Genomic DNA, 22,789 nt, shown 5'->3' with positions numbered 1-22,789 from the left:
TATTCAACAAATAACTGGTAATTAGTTAGTGAAAATGATAAAAGTAATTGGGAGAATGATGGTGGTTTTTGAACCTCAACTGATCTAGTTTGAGAAGAATGTGTCAGGGGAGCAACTTAAGAAAGATAATTGGCCAAGGGGAGCCACAGGAGATCTCGTTTGATTGCCAGGGAAATGGCAGAGACATAGTTTATGTCAAGGCGGTGGTAAAAACAAACCGCATTCCACCAATTGGAGGTAATGAGATGAAAGGCAATAGCTATCAAAAGTTCTATAAGCGTGTAATGTTGCGAAGATTGAGGGTAGATAGGAGAGAGAGAGACTAGAAAAATGTTAGTAATAGAGAAGTGAGAGTGAAATTTAAAAATATTTTGGATTTGGGACCAAGCAAGTTTCCAAAACTGGAGTATAGGGGGGCATTCAAATAGCATATGTTTTAAATCAGCAGTAGGACATGGGCAAGACCAACAAATAGAGGGAGTGTCTGAGGAAAAAGTCGATAAAATAAATGGAGTAAATAAAATCCGATTATAAATTTAAAAAAGGGTTTGCTTGGTATTGGCAGCCCTAGAAGTTTTATGAAGTTTCGACCAAATCTTGTCCCAAAAGGGCATTGACCAATCCTGTGAAAAATCTTTTTCCCAGGCTAACTCAATCTTAGATTTAGCTCTGTCTACTGAAAATTGAATTGATTTATAGAGAAAAGAAGCGGTAGGAGAATGATCGAATGCAGATGGTATAGGTTGAAGTGTATTGGGAATGTTATTAGTAATAGGTAGTGATTGAAGATATTGAACAAGAATGGGGCAAAGCGAATTATACTGTGAATGAAAAGAGGAAGGTAAGGAAAATTGAGATTGAAGATCAGTGAAGGGAAGAGGTTGATTATGAGAAATAAGTTGGGAAATCCATCCCAGACCTTGGGAATACCAAGTCTTCCAGAATATGGAGCGATAACGAATCTTAAGGTGTTTATTATGCCAATTAGGCTGTAAATGAGTGAAATGGATAGATGGGTAAGAGGAGGATAAACAAGCATTGGAAATGCAATAGGTCTCGCATTAGGAAAGTTTGAGCGATTGGTATAGTAAATGACACTTTTTTTATTTATGTGTTGGTTTTGAAAATAGCAAATTTAATAGCTTTGCCAGTTACAATGTCAATAGTTTTAACTTTCGCAAATGTGACACCTATAGCATTTGTGATGCAATGTGTGTTGTATTTACGTGACTTACATGTATTGATATTACAAATAACAATGGCTTTTAATTTTGTAAATAATTAATACTTAAATAAAAAAAATTGTAATTTACAATGGCAATAGCTTAAACGTTTGTAAATAAATTTTGTGAAGATTATGTTCAGTGTATTTTATTGTGACGAAAATCCAAGAACATTGCATTTGCACCTACACACACACACAGAGCCACACACACACACATATAGATGTGGTGGTGGTGGATCTGGGGGATATGGTGGTGGTGGATGTGGTGGTGGTGGTGATGGTGGATGTGGTGGTGGTGGGGATGGTGGTGGATGTGGGGGTGGATGTGGTGGTGGTGGATGTGGTGGTGGTGGATGTGGTGAAGGTGGTGGTGGATGTGGTGGAGGTGGTGGATGTGGTGGTGGTGGATGTGGTGAAAGTGGTGGTGGATGTGGTGGTGGATGTGGTGGTGGTAGTGATAGTGGTGGGTGTGGTGGATGAGGTGGTGGATGAGGTGGTGGATGTGGTGGTGGTGGAGGATGTGGTGGTGGCGGATGCGGTGGTGGTGGTGCATGCGGTAGTGGTGGAAGTGGTGGTGGATGTGTTGGATGTGGTGGTGGATGTGGTGGTGGATGTAGCGGTAATGGGTGTGGTGGATGTGGTGGTGGATGTGGTGGTGGATGTGGTGGTAATGGGTGTGGTGGATGTGGTGGTGGATGTGGTGGTGGATGTGGTGGTGGATGTGGTGGTGGTGCATGTGGTGGATGTGGTGGTGGTGGATGTGGTGGATGTGGTGGTGGATGTGGTGGTGGATGTGGTGGTGGATGTGGTGGTGGATGTGGTGGTGGATGTGGTGGTGGAGGATGCAGTGGATGCGGTGGTGGTGGTGGATGCGGTGGTGGTGGATGTGGTAGTGGTGGATGTGTTGGATGTGGTGGTGGATGTGGTGGTGGATGTGGTGGTGGAAGTGGTGGTGGTGGATGTGGTGGTGGTGGATGTGGTGGTGGATGTGTTGGTGGATGTGGTGGTGGATGTGGTGGTGGATGTGGCGGTGGATGTGGTGGTGGTGGATGTGGTGGTGGTGGATGTGGTGATGGTGGATGTGGTGGTGATGGTGGATGTGGTGGTGATGGTGGATGTGGTGGTGATGGTGGATGTGGTAGTGATGGTGGATGTGATGGTGGATGTGGTGGTGATGGTGGATGTGGTGGTGATGGTGGATGTGGTGGTGATGGTGGATGTGGTGGTGGTGGAAGTGGTGGTGGTGGATGTGGTGGTGGTGGTGGATGATGTGGTGGTGGTGGTGGTGGATTTGGTGGTGGTGGATGTGGTGGTGGTGGATGTGGTGGATGTGGTGGATCATTGAGGTCTATTTTGCATCAATGTATAAAAGTTTCTAAATAACTACACAATAATGTGAAAAGGTGGCGCATAATTTGTTTCATTCACAATGTACCATATAATTTGCTTTTCAAAGCCACATAATAGCGCTGTCGGATAATTCGGCCCGGAGTTGCAGCATTTTGTCAGTCTCCTCCCCACCCTGCGGGTCATCAATGACATCGTTCAGTACCAGGATCTGGACGAAAACAACTGACAGTGATTGAGGGGAGACGGAGGAGCGGCATGTGGCCAATTTGTTCAAAAGAGAAGAAAGGGTAAGCTAGAGCAGTGCAGGGTGCGCAGAGTATACGTGCTGGAGAGAGACTCAGTGCTCAAGGTGCTGGTCGGGGTGAGGGGGGCTGGAGATGTGGTGACAGAGGGGAAAGGGTGGGTGAAGGAGCGCGAGCTAGTGCTGGAGAGAGTGGCAGGAGGGGGAATAGAGGTGTTGGAGATGTGGAAGAGAGAAAAAACAGCAAGCTACTCCTGGATGACGGGCGTGGGAGGGGGGCGGTGCTGGAGGATGGGGGGAGGTAATCGAAGAACAGGGCAAGAGAAAAAAAATTAAAGTAAGTGCAAAAAAATTGAGAGGAGAAAATACCATTACCGGAGAAAGGAAAGGCTACAGTCTGAACCCGTGCTCAAGGGGGGTGGGGAGGGGGTCAGTGGTGAAGGGGAAAGGGAGATTGAAGTCGGTGCCGGGGAGGGTGAGAGATAGGCGGGAGCAAGATCAACGGCGGAGTCGAGTTAAACGTTACAGCTGGTTGTGGGCAGAGAATGGAGAGTCCGTCCGGGGAGGGGGATCGGTAGCGAGGGCTGAGGAGCAAGAGGGGTGAGAACCAGCGGTGAGGGGCAGAGTGATCCAGTGCTGGCAGATGAAACAAGACGGAGGGCATTGCTGTGGGGAGGGGGGAGTAGAAATGAGACACGGCGGGAGGAGCGGGGAGAGCGGCATGAGGGTGTGAAGCAGCAGGGGCCTTTGAAGTGAAGCTAAGCTTCACTTCAAAGGTGTGGGAGGAGTGCTGCTGGTGATTGACTGGCGATTTGATGATGTGCACGCGCATTTTAGGTCAATGCGCTTGCGCATTGACCTAAAAGCGCACGGGCACAGCATCAAATCGCCAGTCAATCGCCAGTCTAGGTAAAGCTTATTTAAGCCCCTATATATCTCGCTCCCGCTCAATGCGCATGCGCATTGAGATAGGTCGCTCGACCTAAAAAGGAATAAGGAGATTACGAGAGTGGGAAATGATAGGGTTACGAAGAGATGCCATGTTAGATGTAAAGGATAGGATTTCGCGAAACTCAAAGGGAGTAAGAAAGGAAAATTCTAGTTTAAGCCAGAGAGGAGGATAAAAGGGAAGATCAGTCGAAAGCCAACGTGTAGCCTGTTTCAAGGAGAAAGCTCGATGATACGTTTTAAAATCAGGGAATTTAAGGCCACCAGAAGACTTATCCTTCTTCAAGGTAGCGAGGGCTATACGGGAACGTTTACCTTTCCCCAGAAATTTAAGTAGAGTAGAATCAATTTTCTTAAAATAATGATGAATAGGGATCATAGAAATGGTGTATAGTATAAGTGGTGCTAGCATCATTTTAATGGAGTCGAGACGGCCCCACCAAGAGAGAAAGAGAGGGTTCCATCGGGTAATGGCGGCATTCAATTTTTGGGATATATGTTCAAAGTTTATTTTAAGAGTATCAGACAAGAGAGGAGCAAACCAAATTCCCAAATATTTGATCTTTGATGGTTGCCAAGAGAAACCAGAATGTTCAAAAAGATGTTTTCGACAAAGATGGGGTTAAAGGCAGAATTTCACATTTATCGACGTTAAGACGATACCCAGAAACTTTGAAAAAGGAAGAGACCTGTTGCTAGAAGAAGGAAAGAGAAGATTGTGGATCAAAACAGTATAAAAGAATGTCATCAGCGTAGACCGAAAGCTTAACTTGTTGGGGGCCTATATGAAAACCAGAGATATTATCAACATGTCGAATTTTAGTAAGAAAGGGTTCTAAAGCTAAAACAAATAATAAAGGGGACAATGGACAACCTTGTCTAACACCTCTCTGTAATGGAAAATAATCCGAAACGGTGAACAACACTTACAACGCAACTTTTACATCGTAGAGCCTTTACGACGCAACCATTACAACGCAAACATTACAACGCATTGCTCTGGGGGCGCTCTAGGATAGGGAATAGGTTAATTTACTATCCAATAACCTTCCCTAGTGTCCACGGGGACTGGAGTCAGAATAGTAAATTAAACTATTCACTATCCAGCGCCCAAAAGCACTATGCGTTGTAATGGACTGCGTTGTAATACTTGCGTTGTAAAGGCATGCGATGTAAATGCATGCGTTGTAGTGTCATACATCCATCCGAAACCATACCAAAATTGACACCCGAGGGCCAGAATAGAGTAAAGAGATAAGAGAAATAAATTTAGGTGGAAAGCCTGCCCACTTGAGAGCCTGAATCCCAACCTATCCTATCGAATGCTTTCTCAGCATCTAGAGAGATAGCGGCAACAGAATGAGTAAGCTAGGGAGCCTTACTTAAAATATTGAAAAAGACACGTGAATTGTCAGAAGAGAGTCGTCCTTTAACAAAACCTGATTGCTCAGGACCAATTAAATCAGGTAAAAGGGGATCCATCCTATTTACCAAAGAAATAGGGCGATAATTCTTGCATAGAGAATGATCTTTATCATCTTTGGGGATTAAACAAATCAGAGCTTCTTGAAACGTACCACAGGAAGAGCCTGAGTCAAAAAAAGATTGAAATAAAAGTAATAGTTTTGGTAGGAGAAGGGAAGCAAAATGACTGTAAAATTCAATGGTAAAACCATCAGGACTAGGAGCTTTTCCATGTCGTAACACCAAGACAGCATGAGAGATTTCTGCAAGGGAAATGTCAGATTCTAGGGACCCAAAGTCCACGTGATCGGAAGGAGGTGGAGGAATATTTTGAGAATAGGATAGAAGATCGGCCGAATCAGGACAAATTTCAGGAGTATAAAGATTTTTTATAGAAAGCGACAAATTCATTTAGAATATCTTTGTCTTTAAATAAGGAAACACCAGTAGGTCCTTGAATAGATTAAATTTTCGTTCTTTCTTTTCGTATTTTAAGATAATTGGCCAATAATTTCCCCGTTTTATTCTGAACACCATAATAATGGGAGTTACATTTTAATAAAAAATTCGAGGCAGCGTTCGTGGTAAATTTATTGAACGTATATTTGGCATCAATAAGGTCCTTAAGAGAGGAGTCAGTATTGGAGCGGTAATAAATATATTCAAGTTGTTTGATTTTTTTCAGAAGTTGAGCAGATTGAGCTTCTAAATACTTTTTCTTTTGGGAGACGAAATTAATGATAAACCCTCTAGCAGCTGGTTTGAAAGAATCCCACACCATAAAAAAAGGGGATTCAGGGGTTTGGTTAATCATGAAAAACTCAGTGTCAAAGGTATTGAATTTAGTCAAAAAGTGGGATCGAGGAGTAAAGAATTATTAAACCTCCATCTTCCTGGGTGGGGGGAAAAGGGAATGAGATCAATATCAACAAAAACAGGTGTATGATCTGAAATTAAAATAGATCCAATATCAGAATGAATGGCAAGTTGAGCTAGGGATTTACTTAGAAAAAAATAATCAATACAGGATTGTGAGTGATGGGAAGGAGAGTAAAAACTATATTTTCTAAGGTCAGGGTGACAATCTCCAAATGTCTACTAGAGCATTATGATGAATAGAGGCAATAAATTGAGAGTGCATTTTAGAGGTGGAAAATGTAACTTTAGAATTTCTGTCTAAGATAGGATCAAGAATTTGGTTACAGTCACCACCAAAAATAATGTAACATCATTAAGTGTAACCAATTTTTCCGAAATAGCAGGCCAAAAAGATTTATCAACACCAGTAGGAGCATATACATTAAAAATAACAATAGGAATTGTATCTATATTTAGTTTAACAAGCACCCAACGACCTGGAGGAGGGCCACATCAGCTTAAAGTCTGGCTAAATGGGATAATACCCATTGTCTTTTAATTGGGTTATTTAAACCCTTAACGTTCCAAGTGACAACCCGGAAAGTGAAACAGAGAAGAAATAGGAGTATACATTACGCTTACTAAAAAGACAGATTGTTGAGAAAAAATAAGATATAAAAAAGTAAGAGCATGGATGTATAGATAAAGAAAATGCAAATCTGCGCATAGATTAGAAATGAAAAGATAAAGAGAAAGCCAATGAAAGCAGAAGGGAGAGAAAAAGAGAAAAAGCAAAAGGAAAGAGAAGAAAATAGTAAAACAGAAGACAGAATAAGTCAAAAACAGACGACTGAAAAACATACCTACAGATACAGAACGAAAAACGGGGGTTGACGACGCCAGAAGACGACGACGACAACAACGAGAGCAAACATCACCGAACATCCGATGAAATACAGCACTTCACATGACTTATGGGAAACATCGGGGTGAATAGGAAGGGAGCCCACCTGTAGAGAAATGAGAAGAGAAAAAAAATGAATCAAGAAAACAGAAGACATGCTGCGTAACAATACAGGAATGTATATAGAAATGTATATAGGGGAGCACATAAGGAAAGAAATAGGACAAGAAACAACTAAGAAGCAAAAGTTAAACTGGCAATTAAAAATTTCTTGAAGTATCCATGACGTCAGTTCCTTGCTGGGGAAGAAATTCTTGCAAAACCAGTGGATCTTCAAATGCCGTAGTCTTATCTTTGTAGGTAACCTTGAAGAGGCATGGATGAAGCAATCCAAATCTGGCATTAAGAGCACGTAACTGGGGGCACATATCTAAAAACTTTCCAGCGATCTGCTGTTGCCTTAGCCACATCCTGTGAGAGGAATAGGCGGTGACCCTCCCAGACGATCTGCTTTTTAGGCTTGGCAGCTGACAAAACTTGGAGAAGGTCAGAATATTGTAGGAATAGCATGATGACACCTCGGGGTTTGGTAGATAGTTTCGGACCCAGTCTATGTCCTCGTTGAATATTGCAATTAGAAGAAGCAGGTAGATCCAACATTTTTGGAAGAAAGGATTGACAAAAGTCGATGGGATTTGATCCTTCAATGTGTCCTGGAAGTCCATAAAGTCTAAGGTTATTCCTGCGATTTCGATTTTCCAAATCCTCCGCTTGTCTCTTAAGGAGTGAAATATCCGCCTCCAGAGATGAAATCCGGGAACATGATGTCTGAAGAGATTCTGTCAATTGTTCCACATGGAGCACACAGGATTCCAAAGAGGACCATTTATCATGTAAAAATAGTAAAGTCTTACTGGTTTCGTCCATGAATGGTTTGAGTGCACAAATTTCCTCTAGAATTAAATCCATAGAGACAGAAGCCGAAGAAGCACCTGGGGAAGGAGGATCCTTCTTTAGACGTTTTGTTGACGCAATTGTTGGAAGTTTACTTGAAGACTGCATTTTCGGAATGGCACCAGGTGCAGAATCAAATTTCTGTGAGGGATTTCCTCCATGTCTTGAAGAGTTGAGTCGGAGTTTGAACAGGTAACAGATTTAACAGAAGTAGAAAGTTTGAGGTTCCGCAATTTCCCCATAGAGGTGAGTTGAAATGGTGATGGAAATGAAACCGAATTCTCAATGCCAGAAGTAAGGTAAAAAGCAGAATATGAGTCAATGAAGGAGAAGTTTGAAGGTGAAAGAGGCCTCAAAAGCGAAAATACGCAGCAAGGAGTAAGCTATGAGTCAAGAAGGAAAATACAATTGGTCCCCGTGAACAAAATGGCGACTTTTCAGAACCATGAAGAGATGAGAGGAAGTTGATGAGGAGATATACTAGACGACATCCTGACTAAAGAATGAAAACAGATTGTGGAAATATCCTTTAAAGAAAGAGCAATTTTTTAAAAAGGGGTCCTGAAGAAAAAAGCAGTTGTGAGAGACATTGCGCGTAAAAAACGGCAAAGGCGCGAATGAGGAAAAAACAAAATGGCGGCTGAATACAAACGGGCCGATTTGCGCCGTATTTTAGGGCTTAGATGGGCTTAAAGGAAAGAAAAAGCAACGTTTGCAGCTCACCTCATCTTTAATAAGGGAGAACTGGCGTCGCAGGTAAGAACTGCCCGAAATAACTCGTATGTGCGGTCCGGTTTTGAAGTTTAGCGACGGAGCACCGCAGTTATGGCGCCATCTTGTGCGGCACTCAAGCCACGCCCCTGGCATCGCCTCTTTCTCATCCAAAAACCCCAGGGAGTTGGCAACAAAGCAGCCTTCTTCCTTCTTGAGGTAAAGAGACCAAAACACATCACACACACTATATATGCTCAGTATTGGGTGTGAAGGATCAACAAATAATCAAATAAATTGTTCACAAGCCTTTTTCCACCCAAGTTCCTTTAGTCATTGCAGCCGAATCCCCTATTTTAGGTGCACCTAAAGATCTCGCTTTTCTTTAAAGCTGTTCTTTCCATCCCACAGTTCAAAGAGCATGAGCAGGTAGTCATGCTTTTTTTGTCCAACCATCAAAATTATGGAACATCCTGCCTCTCTGATTTTATAGCATTCCTAACTTTTGGTTAGTAGAGGCAGCATACTCTTTTCTGCAGTGGCACTGGGATATTTACCTGTACCCTAGTAGAGAGTCTACTGATGTCTTTGTGGAAAATGTATTTGCTTGCTCACTTTAAACTGAGTGTATCTTGTGCGAAAAGCGTGTGTGTGTGTGTATATCTGTGTGTGTATCATTCACATGCTGGGCGGGGTGTGAGGGTGCTGTGAATGGTGTCCTCTGTGAGGACATGGTGATTGGAGCTCAAGAAAGAGGTTAACCTTCACATTGTCCTTGAATATGTGATAGAATAGAGGGAACTCCCACCAACAGGAGGCCCTGAAATCCGGATTGAAAAATTGAGGGAATTGACATTTATATCTGTCCGTCCAGAGCTCTACTCTAAAAACAAAAGACTCACGAATGTTCTCCAGACTCATCCGACTCTCTTTAATCCTAGCCCCTCCTTTATCTTGCAAGACTTTATCATGGGTTTCAAGTAATTTAAGAAGCGCCCCAGAACTATGGTTTTTTCTATCTTTTTGGTTAATGTATATGTTTGAGAACTATTAAAGTTCACTAATCTACACTTTACCTCGATTAGTTTTGGCCTTCATTGTGGGATTTTAAGAATCAGATAACCCTCCAACATATGCAACATGATTTTTTTCTTACTATATCTGATTGGTGAAAGTAATCAGAATTTCAACCTCTAATATTCTTTCTGTCATGAATCCCCCCTCCTCTCCTATGCCGCTAAGTCCGGTGTTGCCGCGATCCGAAAATTGAAATAATCAGCGGCGCCGCATAGCGGAACTACGGGGACCAGCATGCTTAGCGAGGCCTGTGCGACGACTAGAAACGCCTACATATAGCCTGCCTCATCATAGACTCGGCGTCGGATATGACGATTCCTTGCCGACCTCGAGGACTGCCCTGGACTTCGCAACGAGGCGTTCTTCACCCGCAGCCGACCTGAGAGCGAGAGAGGTAGGTGAGGCCAAGGGCTGTTTCGCCGCATCTCGCTTCCCGACCATGGAACTTCGAGTGACGATCCAACACTAATTTGGGATACTCCGGATGAGACGCTTCCACAGGAGTGGCTGCAGCGTCTCATTTTGACACCGCCAAGAATCACCAGAGAGGAGCAGAGGATATGGAGGCAAGATCGAGCGCCTGCTCTCTGCCCCCGCCCTCACTACCGAAGAGTTTGTACCGTGGTAAACCCATAGCAGAGACGCACGCCACGGAGGACTATGGCTTCGTTGGACGACGTGTTGGCAGCCTTGGCAGCAGTTCAAGTCGAGCTTGCTGCATCCAGACAGGAAGCAGCAGACCTAAAGGCAAGGTTTGATGCCCTCCAGAGGAACCCTTTTGATGCAGGACCTTCCACAGCGACTCCTTCCTCTGCAGTGGTGGTGGAGATGCCCGTCTCCATCCCTTTGGCTACACCCGAGAGGTACAGTGGCGACCCCAACACTGTACATGTCTTTCTTACTCAAGTTGCATTGCACCTGTCATGCAAACCCAAGGCGTTCCCCACTAGCCAAGCTCGGTGGCTTTTCTCATTTCGTATCTGGCGGGGAACGCTGCACAATGGGCTGTACCTCTGGTAAGCAGGGACGACCCCCTTCTATGCGATTGGGGAGCCTTTCGTGAGGAGTTCCTAAAAGTATTCGACAGAAGGGCTGACTCCTACACTGCCAACAGGGAGGTGCTGGAGCTGCGTCAGGGCAACAGCGACCTGTTGCAATACGTGAACGCATTCCGGCGTCTGGTGGCCGAGACCAAGTGGCCTGTCTCCAAACAAACGGCGCTGTTTCACCAAGGGTTGAGCGACGACCTCAAGGACGTGGTCGCGCATATAGACCTACAACCCAAAACGTGTAAAGGGCTCATCAACTTGGTAATGCGATTGGATCATAGGTTGAGCGAGCGGAAAGGAGATCACAAGAGAAAAGGAAAGCCATTGCCCTCCTATGTGTCACCAGGAAACCCCGAGTCCGGCTCCGTCGCAAAAACAGAACCAATGGACATCGGAGCCATCTGGGCTAGCTTGACCGCTACAGAAAAAGAATCACGACGGAAACAAGGCCTCTGCCTGTACTGCGGCAAGAAGGGGCATTACAACCGTGAGTGCCCTGCTAAGCCGAAGAGCAGTCGTTATCGAGCGATCAAGACTGTGACGGCAGTAGTGGACGTGCCGGCGAAAAACTGAAGGACTCCCTGAAAAGTGAAGGGGCTTCATGAAGTCACATATGCATCCCTTCTTTGTCGTGCCTGGAGCAGGCGCGTCAGCAACACTTATTTATCACAGTTTACATACACATTCAGGCACAATGGATACCTGTAGTGGCCATGGTGGATTCCGGGGCCACTGGTCTCTTTATGGATCAGAAGGAAGCACTGCGACTGGGCATCTCCCTCATTCCCAAGGAAGTCCCTGAGGACGTATATGCTGTGGATGGAAGACGACTGGTGACGGGGCCTATTGGGCATCACACGGGGGAGCTTCCGGTGAAATACGGAGAATGGCACAAGGAGGTGATTGACTTCAACATCATTCGAGCACCACAGTACGGAGTGATATTGGGTCTGCCCTGGCTCCAAAAGCACAACCCTTCAATCAACTGGACGACACATGAGCTCCAGATGACGTCTCTGTATTGTCTACAGCAGTGCCGTTTAGGTCAAGGATCAAGCGACGCCGCCAAGGGATTAGTACACAGGGTAGCCACCACAGCAGAGAAAAAGGTTGACCTTCCCAACGCTTACCACAGCTATAGCGACGTCTTTGACGAGGTGCGGGCAGAGGTGCTCCCTCCGCACTGGATATACGATTGCCAAATCGACTTGGTTCCGGGTGCATGCGTACCCAGCGGCAGACTGTATGCCTTAACGGAGCCAGAAAATCTAAATCTACGCTCCTATCTTGACAAGCTCCTGGGGTTGGGGTTCGTGAGGTCTTCCAAGTCCCCGGCGGCGTCGCCTCTCTTCTTCATACCAAAGGCCAATGGGGAGCTGAGGGCTTGTGTAGACTTTAGGGCTCAGAACGCAATCACAGTCAAGAACAGGTACGCCTTGCCCCTCATCAGTGTGCTGCTGGAACAGGTGAAGAAGGCCCGTATTTACATGAAGCTCGACCTCAAGGGGGCCTACCACCTGGTGCGCATGCGGAAAGGCGACGAGTGGAAGACCGCATTTAAGACCAGATACGGGCTTTTCGAGTACCTCGTCATGCCATTCGCGCTCTGCAATGCCCCTGCGGCCTTTCAGTTCTTCCTCAATGAAGTGTTCCGTGACATCCTGGATGTGTACGTGGTCGTGTACATTGATGACATCCTCCTCTACTCCAACACGGAAGAAGACCACGTACAACATGTAACATGGGTGCTCAGGAAGCTCAGGGAGAACATGCTGTTCTGCAAGCTAAGCAAGTGTGACTTCCATGTCACGTCTGTGGAGTTCCTTGGGGTGATGCTTAGCCCGAACGGGCAGGAAATGGCATAACGCAAGATCAAGGTGGTGGAGGACTGGCCTGTTCCACGAGGAGTCAAGGACTTGCAAAGTTTCATCGGGTTCGCCAATTTCTATCAGCGTTTCATCGATGGGTTCTCTGGATTGGTGGCCCCGATAACACAGCTCTTGCGGAAATCACAGGCGTTCATATGGAACCAAGAAGCGCAGGAAGCATTTGTGGCCCTGAAGAGAGCTTTCGTCACGGCCCCTGTGCTGTCTCACCCCAATCCAGAACAACCTTATGTGGTTGAGGCGGACGCTTCGGAGGTGGCGCTGGGGGCCATCCTGTCCCAACGGGATCATGACACAGGAGTGATGCATCCAGTGGCATTCATGTCCAGGAAGTTAAATGACGCTGAACGCAATTATCACATCGCAGAGAAGGAGCTGCTGGCTATCAAGGACGCCTTCACGGAGTGGAGGCATCTGCTGATGGGAGGCAGGCATGTGGTCACCATGTTCACGGACCACAGGAACCTGCAATTTATGACGGCAGCAAGACACCTTTCCCCTCGACAGCTGCGGTAGATGCTCTTCTTCTCCGGTTTTAACTTCCACATCACGTATCGGCCGGGTGCTGACAACAAGAAGGCGGATGCTCTTTCCTGTCAATCCTTTGCTACGGAACCTCGGCCTTTCGAGGAGCGCTCCATCATCCACCCCGATGCGGTATTGGGGGTGATACAGCCGGATGCTTTTCTCAGGGGCATCCAGAGCGGGATACGTACCTTTTTGTGAAGGAGATGGCTCCGCGGTCACAGGGAGTGGCAGGTCAGGGACGGGATACCGGTGCATGGTAGCCGGTTGCTGATACCAACGCATCGGCTTCGGAAGCAGGCCTTCACTTGGTGCCACGTTTCGCCCTGTGCTGGACATTTTGGTATGGAGAAAACATTGGCTAGCCTGGGGAGACACTTCTGGTGGCCGTCCATGAGAGCAGATGTCCAGAACTGGGTAGCGGCCTGTTTGACCTGTGCCACTATGAAAGCGGATCATGGGCGTCCGCAGGGATTACTACAACCCCTTCCCACACCAAGCCAGCCATGGGAAAAAAATTCCTTGGACTTCGTCGTGGGTCTGCCCGTGGACCAAGGTTGTACGGCAATCCTGGTGGTGATCGACTACCTGACAAAGATGGGTCATTTCATCGCGTGCAAGCAGGTGCCGTCTGCGGGCCAATTGGCACTGATATTACTGAGACATGTGGTAAGGTTGCACTGATTGCCCAGAGTGATAGTGTTGGACAGAGGTTCGCAATTCACAGCCCAGTTTTGGAGGACATGGTGTTCGGCTCTACACGTCACGTCGGCCATGTCAACGAGCTACCACCCACAGACGGACGGCCAGACTGAACGTCTGAACCAATCTCTCAAGCAATACCTGCGCTGTTTTGTTGAGCAGGGGACGGAGGAATGGGTGGATCTGCTATGGTTAGCGGAAATCGCTTATAACAATGCCACGCATAGCTCCACTAAAGCTTCCCCTTTCTACAGCAACTACGGACATCACCCCAGGTTTTTACCTTTTCTTCATCCTCTCAGTGAAGGCAGGATGCCTGAAACCTCCAGAAGGGTCGCTCACATCAAGAACACCCTGCTGCGCACGCAACGATGTCTAGAGGCCGCCAAGACTAAGTACAAGGCGGTCGCTGACAGAAGAAGGAGGCCTGGGCCCTTGTACGGGGTGGGGGATTACGTTTGGGTGTCTACTAGGAACTTGCGGTTTCGCAAACGTAGCGTGTTTCATCGCAAATACATCGGCCCTTCCCGCATCTCCAAGTGCATGAGCCCCGTGAACGTGAAACTGTGCCTGCCTAAGCAACTACGGATTCATCCTGTTTTCCACGTCTCGCTGCTTAAACCCTCCTATGCACGAGCTCGTGCCAAACCGGTCCCGATTTCGGTGGACTCGGTGTGGAGTACGAAGTTGCGGGCATTAGAGATTCCAAGTGGAGAAGGGGCAAGTTGTGGTACCTTGTGGCCTGGAAGGGGTATGGCCCGGAGGAGCAGTCGTGGGAGCTTGCGGCCGGAGTCCATGCGCCTCGTCTGGTGTCTTCGTTCCACAAGAGGTGTCCTAATAGTGCTGGTCCGGGGAGAAGGGGCTGATGGGAGGAGGATGTACTGTCATGAATCCTCCCTCCTCTCCTATGCCGCTAACTCCGTTGTTGCCGCAATCCGAAAATTGAAATAATCAGCGGCGCCGCATAACGGAACTACAGGGCCCAGCATGCTTAGCGAGGCCTGTGCGACGACTGGAAACGCCTACATATAGCCTGCCTCATCATAGACTCGGCGTCGGATATTACGATTCCTTGCCGACCTCGAGGGCTGCCCTGGACTTTGCAACGAGGCGTTCTTCACCCGCAGCCGACCTGGGAGCGAGAGAGGTAGGTGAGGCCAAGGGCTGTTTCGCCGCATCTCGCTTCCCGACCATAGAACTTCGAGTGTCGATCCGACACTAATTTGGGATACTCCGCATGAGACGCTTCCGCAGGAGTGGCTGCAGCGTCTCATTTTGACACCGCCAAGAATCACCAGAGAGGAGCAGAGGATACGGAGGCAAGATCGAGCGGCTGCTCTCTGCCCCCGCCCTCACTACCGAAGAGTTTGTACCGTGGTAAACCTGTAGCAGAGACGCACGCCACGGAGGTGTTTGCCGCATCTCTGCTTTACATTACGTGTGCACCACAGAGGCATTAAGTTGATGCACTGAGGTGGCGCCCAGAGAGTGGAGGCGGTCGAGCGGCTGCTCCCTTTATCTGGCGGGGAATTGCATGGTAGAGCGCCCGGCTGGGCGTCCCACGTACATTGCTTCCCTGCGAGACCATTCCACGCCATTAGCAGCATTCGAACGGTATTTTCGGCCGTTTCTTAGCACAGTGCCCTCCGTTGGCGAATACCGGGACCGGTATTCATGCAGAGGACGGTGGGAGCCCCACACAGGCATAAGGACCCATGCTGCTAATGGGTATCGTTGACATTCCCTTATGCTTATCTCTTTGATGATACTTTGTCTTTTCTTATGCCTTATGGTTTACCTTATCGGTTACTTTCGTTTATCCTTATCCTCATTTACATTGATCCAATAAATACAATTGGTCAGCTACAGCTGTTTGGGGTCTGATTCTCTTGCCTTGTCCTGTCCTTACCCGATCCCGGGTATTCCGGTGGTTACACTTTCCTCTTAACAACATTTCAAATTGTTCTCAAAACTTAATACTGTACGACATTTCACAGGTAAACCTCTCATTCTAAGCAGTGACTAAGTAGCAAAGCTCCAGGAAAATTGATTGGTTGGTACCATAATGAAAAATGTTTGCCCATAAAATGTTTAATTAATAGTTTTGGACTATTTGAAGAATAAAGATGTGGCTAGACCACGCCAAAAGCTGCAAGACAACCTAAGTCTGAAGTTATTAGTTTTGCCATTTTTTATTAGATGATGGTGGGTGTGTTTGTGCATCTGAGGAGGCTGTGTGTGCATGCGCAGGCAGCTATGGCTGTGTTTGATAGTAGGTGGGTGGTCATATGACAGGATGTCTGAACACCTGAGGATGAGTGTATGAGTGTGTGTTGGTCAATCTTATTTTGGGTGTGTAGTAAACTAATGGTGGCCGTGTAGATGTATATTGGAGGCTGCATGACAGTATGATTCTGAGTGTGTGGTAATATAGGATAGTGGTTTCGTGAATAATAGTGGATCTGCTGGTGAATGATGTTTGTAACGTGGAGATATGATGGTGGTTGTATTGTGTATTGGCATATGACAGTGTGATTGTGGCATATACTGGAGGTTGTGTGAGTGTGAAATCATGAGATTGTATGGGAATTTCTAGGTTGGTTTGTTTAAATATGATGGTGGATATGTGGGTGTGTCAGGGATACATGCACGTTCACATTGGTCATCTCTATATAGCATTTGTTCAAACATTACAGCTGCATTCAGGGATGGCCGCGATGGATGCACACACATTCACATCAATTATTTCCACTATTGGTATTCTTCGGAATGCATGCTGCTCCAGAAGCCTCTTCACACTAAAACCCTGCATGAAAAACTGCACTCGACCCCAAACTTTCATTGTTCCCTCTTCTTTCTTTAGAATGAACCTCTTCTTACCTTCCATCCTCTGTGCGCCTCCTCTATGTGAGCAGAGCCTATTCCGAGGCCTGTCTGCCTTTGTCTGTTTTACTGTATTTCTGCATATTCCCCATACCTCTTTTCATAGATCACACCCTCTCCTTTGAAACCATATCTCTACAACCAGTAAAATAGGCCCAGACCATCAATTTGGGTTATTTTCGTTCTAAGACCACAAGACTGGCCAAGGCAGTACTTCAGGGCTCTTGTTTAAGCCCAACCTTATTCAACATATATGTCACTCCCGTAGCGGTATTACTGATTAATTTTGTATTTATTCCAATCTATTATGCTGATAACATTCAGCTCCTACTTTCCTTTGATAAAAACAATCCCAATGTTCAGTACACCTTTTCGAAGGGTATGACGGTCATTGCTGGCTGGATTAAGGATAACTTCCTCCAGCTTAATGTGGAGAATTCTGCGATCATGCTGTTTGGAGATGCAGTGGTGAGGTGGTCCCCAAGATGGTGGCCAGAGGAACTGGGCTCCGCACCAACTCCCAAACAAGTGGTTAATAACCTGGGAGTCCGTCTTGATCAAAAGCTAACATTTAAGGAGCATGTCACAACCACTGTTTGGGCACGCTTCCACATATTAAGTCTTCTCCAAAGAGTATTACCGTTCTTACCTTTAACCACCCAGAAAACCATAATCCAGGCACAAGTGTTAAGCTGCCTGGCCTGGACTTCTGCAATGCTCTGCTGATCTCAGCTAATGAAGCCTTCTTAAATAGATTGCAAGTAGTCCAGAACACCGCGGCACGTTTGGTTTCCAATGCTCCTCCCCGAACGGCCTCCCTCCCTCTTCTGCAACATCTGCACTGGGATTCGGTGAGGAAGCGGATCAGATTTAAACTCTGCTGCATTGCCCACAAATCTCTTAATGGCCTAGGTACCAGCTATCTATCAGATACATTTACCAAATATTTGCCACCTAGGTCTCTTCGATCAGGGTTCAAATCTCTACTTCATACTCCGCGTTATAAACAATCTTGCTTGGGTGGTAAAACTTTCTTCCACCTAGCCCTTTACTATTGGAACCAACTTCTCTTTCATTTGCCTCAATGTCTAGATTATCTTAAGTTGAGAAGGCTGGTAAAAACCTCATTGTTCTGATTCGTTTACATTCTTGGTTGACTGTAGTAATCTATAGCATGGAGAACCCCCGTCTGGGTGATTAGGGCGCTTTATAATGAATAAATATCAAATATCAAATGTGATTATATGTTGATGAATGAGTGGCCGAACGATTGTGGGTACGTTACTGTATAATGGTGGTTGGGTTGGTGTAAACAGTGGTTCCCAATCTGTCTGCCGCGGCGCTCAGGTGCGCCCTCCAAAGTAGCCAGGGGCACCGCGCTTCAAAGGTTTCAGATTTTCGAATTCGTCATAAATTGCGTAACATCTTTGAAATGTACAGTTATTTAGTAAAAGCATAAAACCTCTGTCCACCAGATGGCAGCAGAACATTCGTTATTGAGAGTGCAGAACCTAAAGTTACTGATTGAGATGGATTTCTCGCATTTCCTGCTTAAGTAGCAAGCAACCAAATGCGAGGAAAAGATGAGTGGAAAGATTATGGTGAGTTGAAACCTGGCGTGAACGGGAGAGAATGGGACAGGATAGGGAGAGAGAAAAGGTAGGAAGGTGGGAAGCGAATTTTGGGAGAGTGTCTAAAGCACAAAGAAAAAAGAAAGGGAAGGAGATCAAAAGTTTCCTGTCTGTAACAACAAAGGAGGGAAGGTTAACCCGTTTGCCGCAGGCGCGATTTCCCAGCAGTGAGTGTGCCAGTTGCGAAAAACGGGCGGGGCCGCGTCGGCCATTGCCCGACGGCAGCACTGGGGAGGTAGTGCTGCCGTCGGCCAATGGCCGACGGCAGCATGGAAGGGGTTAAGGTCTCACTCACGCAATTCTGTCAATATATTTGACAGAGATGTATCTAGTCCTGAGTTACTGCCTTGGTCACTGCAGAGCACCGCATAAGTGCTCTTGCGCTCAAGCAGTCTGGCGCCTAGTTTGAAGCTGTGTGCTAGAGGCAAGTCCTCTGGTTTCCCATAGAAGTGCTCAATCTGGGGGAATGTGGGGTTACCCATTGAGATTCTTTCACCTTAGACACTGTATAGTGGGGATTGGTGTCAAAGGCCTATTGCCCCCTGGTTTTGGGTGGTATTCTTTCTTCCATTGAAGTTCAGCTCTTAATTAGGCCTTAGGCCTGCCTACATCCAGGGGCAAAACAAGCCAGTTTAGTTTCGAGGCTCGCCTTTGAAAGCATTTGGAGCTTAAGGTACTCATACACGGAGACCCTGAGCCACTGCAAGTGCAGGAGAATGGTGCCCACCCGCACATGCCAGGGCCCATCACAGCAGCCAATCATTCCTGCCAATCTGCATGTGTACTGTAGGATGGATGTGACTGTCATTCAACACATTCAGTCCCATCCTTAAATCTTTCACTAGCAGAGGGGTACACCATAGGAAGAACACGCTGCTACAATAGCTACTATAGGCATCGAGCATGCTAAAAAGCCATTGGCTAGTGACCGGACAGAGGCCCTTCAGGAGCGCTGCAGAGTTTCTAAGGCGTTTCTAGACCATCACAGTGATCTAGACACTGCCTTAGTAAAACTGGCTTTATATAATTAAATTAACATAACTGCTTCATTCAATTCACTATAAAGTGTCGCACATTTGTAGTGTCACACATAAGGAGTACCCTAAAAACATTGAATTGTCTCCTACCTTTAAAGAAAACTTAGCAGCTAAGCTATATTTAACTATTTAATTATATAAAGCCAGTTTTACTAAGGCAGTGTCTAGATCACTGTGATGGTCTAGATGCCTTAGAAACTCTGCAGCGCTCCTGAAGGGCCTCTGCCTGGTCACTAAAAAATGTCACATAATAATAGGGAGCCGCGGCCAATGATCAATAAGCCAATGGAGCCATGGGTTGAAAAAGTTTGGGAACCACTGGTGTATGATATTGAGTGTGCAGCTGTTTGAAGGTGATATGAGGTGTATAAACATGGCTGTGTGTAACTATGATGGGTTTTGTGTGTAGACATATTATGTTGGCTACACTACTTATGATAGCGGTGGGTTGGCATATTATGATGGGTGTTTTGGCGTATGATGTTGGATGCGTGATGGCTGTCATTTGACAGTGGGTGGGTTGCATATGATTGTCTATATATGGTAGTACGATAGCTGTGGTGTGGGTCTATGATGGTGTATGATGGTGGCTGTGTACCTGTATGATGGTGGGTTTCTGTCCATTTGACAGTGGATGTGTAACCTTCTGATGGTGACTGTGGACAAGTGATTTGGATGTGTGGTAGTCGGGAAACAACCTTTACAACGCAACTTTTACAACGAACTACCATTACAACGAATTTTTTACAACGCAAAAACTTTTACAACGCATACCATTACAACGCAGGATTTTACAACGCAAGTACCTTTACAACGCATACCATTACAACGTAAGTATTGGTAAGTATATAATTATTTTTAAAATATTATATGTTTGGGTTTTTGGGTAAAGGGGTATTTTTAGGGTTCAGGGTCAGTTTTCAGTTTTTGGGTAAAGGGGTATTTTTAGGGTTCAGGGTCAGTTTTCAGTTTTAGGGTAAAGGGGTATTTTTAGGGTTCAGGGTCAGTTTTCAGTTTTTGGGTAAAGGGGTATTTTTAGGGTTCAGGGTCAGTTTTCAGTTTTTGGGTAAAGGGGTATTTTTAGGGTTCAGGGTCAGTTTTCAGTTTTTGGGTAAAGGGGTATTTTTAGGGTTCAGGGTCAGTTTTCAGTTTTTGAGTAAAGGGGTATTTTTAGGGTTCAGGGTCAGTTTTCAGTTTTTGGGTAAAGGGGTATTTTTAGGGTTCAGGGTCAGTTTTCAGTTTTTGGGTAAAGGGGTATTTTTAGGGTTTAGGGTCAGTTTTCAGTTTTTGGGTAAAGGGGTATTTTTCGGGTTCAGGGTCAGTTTTCAGTTTTTGGGTAAAGGGGTATTTTTAGGGTTCATGGTCAGTTTTCAGTTTTTGAGTAAAGGGGTATTTTTAGGGTTCAGGGTCAGTTTTCAGTTTTTGGGTGAAGGGGTATTTTTAGGGTTCAGGGTCAGTTTTCAGTTTTTGGGTAAAGGGGTATTTTTAGGGTTCAGGGTCAGTTTTCAGTTTTTGGGTAAAGGGGTATTTTTAGGGTTCAGGGACAGTTTTGGGTTTTTGGGTAAAGGGGTATTTTTAGGGTTCAGGGACAGTTTGGGGTTTTTGGGGTACAGAGGTAATTTGTAAAAATAAAATAAAATAATATTTAAATTAAATTAATTAAAAGTAATTAAATATAAATTAATTATATTTTAATCATTTAAATTAATTTAAATTAAAAAAAATATTTTTAGGGTTCAGGGTCAGTTTTGGGTTTTTGGGGTACAGGGTTAATTTGTAAAAATAAATTAAAATTATACTTAAATTATATTTGAATTAAATTAATTAAATAAAATTAAATAAAATTTAATTATATTTTAATAATTTAAAATAATTTATATTAAAAAAAATATTATATACTTACCAATATTTACGTTGTAATGGTATGCGTTGTAAAGGTACTTGCGTTGTAAAATCTTGCGTTGTAATGGTATGCGTTGTAAAAGTTTTTGCGTTGTAAAAAATTTGTTGTAATGGTAGGCGTTGTAAAAGTATGCGTTGTAACGTCATACATCCGTGGTAGTCTCATGGTGGGTGTGTTGACATATGAAGGTGATATTATAGTAATTTATGATGGTGGGAATTTTGGGGTAAGATGTTGGCTTTGTGGACAGGTGACAGAGGTGTATAATGGAGGGGCATTTGATGTGGGTTGGTTGTTTATGATGGTAAATGTGGAGGCATACAGTGGCAGGAGTGTGGGTGTCTGAGCATACATTGGTGGCTGTTTAATTGTAGGAATGCATCTGTATAATATGGATGTGTGGGTATGTAATGGCGAGACATATGATGGTGGCTTGTGTGAAGTTTATTGGTTATACTCCAGCACTGAGTTTAGAACAAGAACATCCCTCTAAAGTCACAACAATTCACCACCATGAACCTGGAAACTGCTTGGTACTTTGCAGCTAGCCTATATCTGTGTTTAGGCTCCTAACATTTGACAGTGCATCTTTTCCCCATAACAATTCTGCCTAGGTTTTTGTTTTGGCATAATCAGAGTCATAAACAGCACAATTGATCCACTCATAAGGAAACACTCCATCTAAACACCCTCAGGCCTATTCACAAACTGCATTTTGTAGCATGTTTAGTAGTACTACAATAGCACTACTCGTGCAGGATGCTAAATCTGTTCGAGAGGAAGGTGGAAATGCAGTCAAGGAGTGGTGGTAGATTGTGTTGAAAGAGTTAGAGAGCTCCAGATGTAGAAGTATGGTGATTTAATTCCTGTTCACTATCATCTTCAGATGACCCGGATAAAATTCAGAGCAGATTTGGTGCCTCTCCCTGGACACAACCAAATTTGCAGATCTGAGTGTGAATTCTTTGCCTTCATGAATTTGTATTTCTGAATGGATCATATTAGGTATGCTTGATCTCTGGTACAAGCTCAAGTCACACGGAGCTCACTGGGTTGATAGGGATGCTACTCAGAGTCACACACAGGCTCTTGTCTGCAGGGATGCAGAGGCTGTCACTGGTGATCACCACCTCACAGGGTCACATACCAGTCGCCTTGCATCTGCAGTACTTTGGCAAGTGGGCTGCTAGGGATTGCAACATCAGGTTCAACTGGATCATTAAGTGTTGTCTCTTGTCTCGGTCAGACTTCTCAGACTAAGCTTGTAACTGCAGTACCAGCATCCAGGATCACAGGCTGTAACAATGCAAGGTAGGTTCTACCTCCTTCTCAGTGAATATATACCTCCTGCTCAGCAAAACCCAGAAGCATGGAACTTCTTCATAGTTAGATACATTTCAGTGTTTATGTTCAGCACATTTAGGTAAAGTGGTAAAGCCAG

The sequence above is a fragment of the Lissotriton helveticus genome, chromosome 8 (genome assembly GCF_964261635.1).
Source record: "Lissotriton helveticus chromosome 8, aLisHel1.1, whole genome shotgun sequence".
In the NCBI taxonomy this organism is placed as follows: Eukaryota; Metazoa; Chordata; class Amphibia; order Caudata; family Salamandridae; genus Lissotriton; species Lissotriton helveticus.
The sequence above is the reverse complement of the archived record's forward strand: the minus strand, read 5'-3'. Positions refer to the sequence as shown.